General features: G+C 40.8%; 1 pseudogene across 1 annotated transcript; it reads left to right on the top strand.

The window, feature by feature from the left end:
- The first annotated feature begins 1,993 nt into the window (after window positions 1–1,993).
- Window positions 1,994–5,346, top strand: LOC108317004 (annotated as a pseudogene). The gene has a single exon (XR_001830547.2). The product of XR_001830547.2 is annotated as a focal adhesion kinase 1-like (transcript).
- Window positions 5,347–6,574: the final 1,228 nt, after the last annotated feature.

The raw sequence follows: 6,574 nt of genomic DNA, 5'->3' as shown, positions 1-6,574 counted from the left end.
GGTTTCACTTTTTTTTTTCCTTTTTAGATTGCATTTATAAATAAGATCGTTCAGCATTTGTCTTTCTGTGCCTGGTTTATTTCACTCACTATGATGTCCTCCAGATTCATCCATTGTCACAAATGGGAAGATTTCCTTCCTTTTCAGGACTGAATAATATTCCACGTTACACATATGCTACATTTTATTTATCCAATCACTTGTTGACAGACACTCAGGTTGTTTCCATATTTTAACTATAATGAATAATGTTGTAATGAGTACGGGAGTGCAGATATCTCTTCGAGATAATGACTTCATTTCCATTGGATATATAACCAGTAGTGGTATTGCTTAATGATATGGTAGTTTATTTTTAATTTTTTAAGAAACCTGTTTTAGAAGAACCAGTCATCACAGAAACCTATACTGTTTTCCATAATGGCGGTATTAACTAACATTCTCACCAACAGTGTACAAGGGTTTCCATTACTCCACATCTTCATCAACACTTGTCTTTAATCTTTTTTACAGTAGCCATTCTAGAAATATGAAATTATATCTTGCTGTGGTTTGATTTGCTTTTTTTCTGATGACACATAATTTTGAGCATTTTTTCATTCACTTGTTGGCCAAGTAGATATATTCTTTGGAGAAATGTCTACTTAAGTCTCTTGTCCATTTTTAAAACTAGGTTATTTGTTTTCTTGATATTGAGTTGCTTGATTTTAGTATGTGCATTGGATACTGACCCCTTACCAGATGTATGGTTTGCAAATATTTTCTCCCATTCTGTAAGTTGTTTCTGTACTTTGTTGATTATTTCCTTTGCTGTGAAGAAATTTTTTGGTTTGATGTAATCCCATTTGTCTATTTTTGCTTTTGTTACCTGTGCTTTTGGAATCATATCCAAAAATTTATTCCACAGAATAATGTTTAGAAGGGTTTTCCCTTAGTATTCATACATTGTTAGGTGTTATGTTTAAGTAATTAATCCATTTGAGTTGATTTTTGCATGTGGTATGAGATAAGGATCCAATTTCATTCTTCTGCATGTTGATACCAGTTTTTCCTACACCTTTTGCTGAAAAGACTGTTTTCCATTCTAGGTTCTTAGCACCTTTGCTAAAGATCAATTTGCTGTAATTACATGGATTTGTTTCTGAGCTCTCTGTTCTGTTGAATGGTCTATACCTCTGACACATGCCAATACCATCGTGTTTGATGGCTATAACTTTGTAATATATTATAAAATCAGGTAGTATAATTTATACTGTTTTGTCCTTCTTGCTTAAAATTGCTTTGGCTATTTGGAATCTATTGTGGTTCCATATAAGTTTAACATTGTTATTTGTGTTTCTGTGAAAAATGACATTGTAAGTTAGATAAGGATTTCATTGAATCCATAGATCATGGTGAGTAGTATGTACATTTTGACAATATTAAATCTTTCAATCCATTATCACAGGATACTGTTTTCATTTATTGTTTAATTCATTTATTATTTCATTTATTATTTAATTCTTTCATCAATATTTTATAGTTTTCAATGTACACATCTTTTACCTTATTGATTAAATTTATGTCAAAGTATGTGGCTATGATGCATTGTAAATGTGATTGATTTTAAAAATTTCGTATTCGACTGAGACTGGGCCCAGCGGCGCTGCCGAGGGAGGGCGCGCGCTTCAGCCGGCTACCGCGCACTCGCGCGGGCCCACACAGACTCAGCACGGCCCCGAGGGGGCGAGCCCGCCGCTGTCGCCGCCGCAGCCAGGTCAGGACCGCTGTGCACCTGCCGCGGGAGGCGTGGGAGGGAGCGCGGCTGCCTTAGCCCTGCGCCACCCGGTTGTTGTCTGCCTTTGCCTTTTGGCGCGGTCCGAGTTCTCTTTGACTGCAATGGAAAGAGGAAAGACAAACTACAATTATTTTTTTTAAATTGTCATTTGATTTCTTCAGAGTTATTGTGGCCTTCTGAGCTGTCAACTAAAGATGCTCCTGAAACATAACAACAGCGTTGGTCGGGTGCAGTGAGGCAAGAAGGCCCCCCACATTTGCATCCCAGATATGACAGATACTTAGCATCTAGCAAAATAACGGCAGCTGCTTATCTTGACCCCAACTTGAATCACACACCAAATTCGAGTACTAAGACTCACCTGGGTACTGGTATAGAACGTTCTCCTGGTGCGATGGAGCGAGTATTAAAGGTCTTTCGTTATTTTGAAAGCAATAGTGAGCCAACCACCTGGGCCAGTATTATCAGGCATGGAGATGCTACTGATGTCAGGGGCATCATTCAGAAGATAGTGGACAATCACAAAGTAAAGCATATGGCCTGCTATGGATTCCGCCTAGGTCACCTGCAGTCAGAGGAGGTTCACTGGCTTCACGTGGATATGGGCGTCTCCAGTGTGAGGGAGAAGTATGAGCTTGCCCACCCACCAGAGGAGTGGAAATATGAATTGAGAATTCGTTATTTGCCAAAAGGATTTCTAAACCAGTTTACTGAAGATAAACCAACTTTGAATTTCTTCTATCAGCAGGCGAAGAGTGATTATGTTAGAGATAGCTGATCAAGTGGACCAGGAAATTGCTTTGAAGTTGGGTGTTCTAGAAATACGGTGATCATACTGGGAGATGCAGGAAGATACTTCATAGTTAGAAAAGAAGTCTAACTATGAAGTATTAGAAAAAGATGTTGGTTTAAAGCAATTTTTTCCTCAGAGTTTACTGGATTCTGTCAAGGGCAAAACACTAAGAAAACTGATTCAACAAACATTTAGACAATTCGCCAACCTTAATAGAGAAGAGAATATTCTGAAATTCTTTGAGATCCTGTCTCCAGTGTACAGATTTGATAAGGAATGCTTCAAGTGTGCTCTTGGTTCAAGCTGGATTATTTCAGTGGAACTGGCAATCAGCCCGGAAGAAGGAATCAGTTACCTAACGGACAAGGGCTGTAATTCCACACATCTTGCTGACTTCAATCAAGTGCAAACCATTCAGTATTCAAACAGTGAAGACAAGGACAGAAAAGGAATGCTAAAACTAAAAATAGCAGGTGCACCCGAGCCTCTGACAGTGACGGCACCATCCCTAACCATTGCAGAGAATATGGCTGACCTGATAGATGGGTACTGCTGACTGGTGAATGGAGCCTCGCAGTCATTTATCATCAGACCCCAGAAAGAAGGTGAACGGGCTTTGCCATCAATACCAAAGCTGGCCAACAGTGAAAAGCAAGGCATGCGGACACATGCCGTCTCTGATGTGTCAGAAACAGATGATTATGCTGAGATTATAGATGAAGAAGATACTTACACCATGCCCTCAACCAGAGATTATGAGATTCAAAGAGAAAGAATAGAACTGGATGATGTATTGGAGAAGGCCAATTTGGAGATGTACATCAAGGCGTTTATATCAGTCCAGAGAATCCAGCTTTGGCAGTTGCAATTAAAACATGTAAAAACTATACTTCAGACACCGTGAGGAAGAAATTTCTTCAAGAAGCCTTAACAATGCATCAGTTTGACCATCCTCATATTGTGAAGCTGATTGGAGTCATCACAGAGAATCCTGTCTGGATAATCATGGAGCTATGCACACTTGGAGAGCTGAGGTCATTTTTGCAAGTAAGGAAATACAGTTTGGATCTAGCATCCTTGATCCTGTATACCTATCAGCTTAGCACAGCTCTTGCATATCTAGAGACCAAAAGATTTGTACACAGGGGCATTGCTGCTCGGAATGTTCTAGTGTCCTCAAATGATTGTGTAAAATTAGGAGACTTTGGATTATCCCGATATATGGAACTTACTACAAAGCTTCCAAAGGAAAATTGCCTATTAAATGGATGGCTCCAGAGTCAATCAATTTTCGACATTTTACCTCAGCTAGTTATGTATGGATGTTTGGTTTATGTATGTGGGAGATACTGATGCATGGTGTAAAGCCTTTTCAAGGACTGAAGAACAATGATGTAATCGGTCGAATTGAAAATGGGGAAGGACTACCAGTGCCTCCAAATTGTCCTCCTACCCTCTACAGCCTTATGACGAAATGCTGGGCCTATGACCCCAGCAGGCGGCCCAGGTTTACTGAACTTAAAGCTCAGCTCAGCACAATCCTGGAGGAAGAGAAGACTCGGCAAGAAGAACGCACGAGGATGGAGTCCAGAAGACAGGCTACAGTGTCCTGGGACTCTGGAGGGTGTGATGACGTGCCGCCCAAGCCCAGCAGACCAGGGTATCCTAGTCCGAGATCCAGTGAAGAATTTTATCCCAGCCCACAGCACATGGTGCAAATCAATCATTACCAGGTCTCTGGCTACCCTGGTTCACATGGAATCACAGCTATGGCTGGCAGCATCTATCCAGGTCAGGCATCTCTTTTGGACCAAGCAGATTCATGGAGTCATAGACCTCAGGAGATATGAATGTGGCAGCCCAATGTGGAGGACTCTACAGCATTGGACCTGTGAGGGATTGGGCAAGTGTTGCCAACCCACCTGATGGAAGAGAGGCTAATCTAACAGCAACAGGAAATGGAAGAAGATTAGCGCTGGCTGGAAAAAGAGGAAAGATTTCTGAAACCTGATGTGAGACTCTCTTGAGGCAGCATTGACAGGGAGGATGGAAGTCTTCAGGGTCCGACTGGAAACCAACATATATATCAGCCTGTGGGTAAACCAGATCCTGCAGCTCCACCAAAGAAACCACCTCACCCTGGAGCCCCTGGTCACCTGGGAAGCCTTGCCAGCCTCAGCAGCCCTAGGGACAGCTGCAACAAGGGTGTCAAGCCATGGAGGCTTTAGCCCCAGGAAATCAGCCCCCCACCTACTGCCAAGCTGGACCAGTCAAATGATAAGATGTATGAGAATGTGACGGGCCTGGTGAAAGCTGTCATCGAGATGTCCAGTAAAATCCAGCTGGCCCCACCAGAGGAATATGTCCCTATGGTGAAGGAAGTTGGCTTGGCCCCAAGGACGTTATTGGCCACTGTGGATGAGACCATTCCCCTCCTCCCAGCCAGCACCCGCCGAGAGATGGAGATGGCACAGAAACTATTGAACTCTGACCTGGATGAGCTAATCAACAAGATGAAACGGGCCCAGCAGTATGTCGTGACCAGCCTCCAGCAAGAGTACAAAAAGCAAATGCCGACTGCTGCTCACGCCCTGGCTGTGGATGCCAAAAACTTACTTGATGTCACTGACCAAGCAAGACTGAAAATGCTTGGGCAGATGAGACCACACTGAGCCTCCCTTGGGAGCATGTCTTGCTACCCTCTTTTGAAGATGTTCTCTAGCCTTCCACCAGCAGTGAGGAATTAACCCTATATCCTTGGTTGCCAGCACTTACAGCTCCAACTTTTCTGATGACCATCTGGTTGAAAATCTTTCTCATATAAATGTAAACACACTTTGATTTGGGTTCATTTTTTGTTTTGTTTATTTTCAATCATGATCCTCAGAAAAGTCCAGGATCCAAAATGTGGCATTTTCTAAGAATCAAAATTGTATGTAAGCTTTTAAGCATCATGAAGAACAGTTTATGTTCACATTAAGATATGTTTGGATGGGGATGGCTCAGGGGTAACATCTTAATTCCTAAGCTACCTTAGCTGCATAGTGAAAGAGGCGAACATGAAGTAAAGAATTCCAGGAACCCAAGAGGCTGAGAATTCTTCTGTCTACCATAGAATTATTATCCAGACTGGAACTTTTGTTTGTTAGAACACCCTTCAGTTGCAATATGCTAATCCCATTTTACAAAGAATATAAAAGCTATATTTTGGAAACTTGAGTTATTTCAGAAAAAAACTACAGCCATTTTTGTCTTACCTGCCTTTTACTTTCGTGTGAATATGTGAAGCATTTGGTTGGGAACTAGTTGTAGAACACAACTAAAAACTCTTGTCTTTTTTCACAGAATAATGTGCCGTTTTTTTTTGTAGCAATGTTATTTCTCTCGGAAGCAGAAATGCTTTATACCAGAGCACCTCCAAACTGCAATGAGGAGAAGTTCTGGAACCATCCCCTTTTTCCATTTTTATATAATTTATAAAGAAAGATTAAAGCGATGTTGACTATTTTACAGCCACTGGAGTTAACTAACCCTTCCTTGTATCTGTCTTCCCAGGAGAGAATGAAGCAAAACAGGAATTTGGTTTTCTTTTGATGTCCAATTACACCATCCATTCTGTTAATTTTGAAAAAATATTCCCTCCCTTTAGTTTGTTGGGGAATATAAATTATTCTCAGGAAGAATATAATGAACTGTACAGTTACTTTGACCCATTAAAAAGGTGTTACCAGCAAAAAAAATTGTTTTCTTATTCGGGTTATTTGTTATTAACATAGAAACACTTTTTTATGTTAATTGTGTATTCTGCAACTTTATTGAATTTTTGTACTAGCTCTAACAATTTTTGGTGAAGTCTTTAGGGGTTTTTATATTTTAGATCATGTCATCTGCAAAATAGACAATTTAACTTCTTTGTTTCCAAACTGGACATCTTTTATTTTTCTTGTTGGCTAGGACACCTATTTGTATGTTGAATAAAAGTGATAAGAGTGGGCATCCTTGCC

This window comes from Cebus imitator, unplaced genomic scaffold (assembly GCF_001604975.1).
Source record: "Cebus imitator isolate Cc_AM_T3 unplaced genomic scaffold, Cebus_imitator-1.0 Scaffold196, whole genome shotgun sequence".
Lineage (NCBI taxonomy): Eukaryota > Metazoa > Chordata > Mammalia > Primates > Cebidae > Cebus > Cebus imitator.
This window is presented reverse-complemented; position numbering and strand designations above follow the sequence as displayed.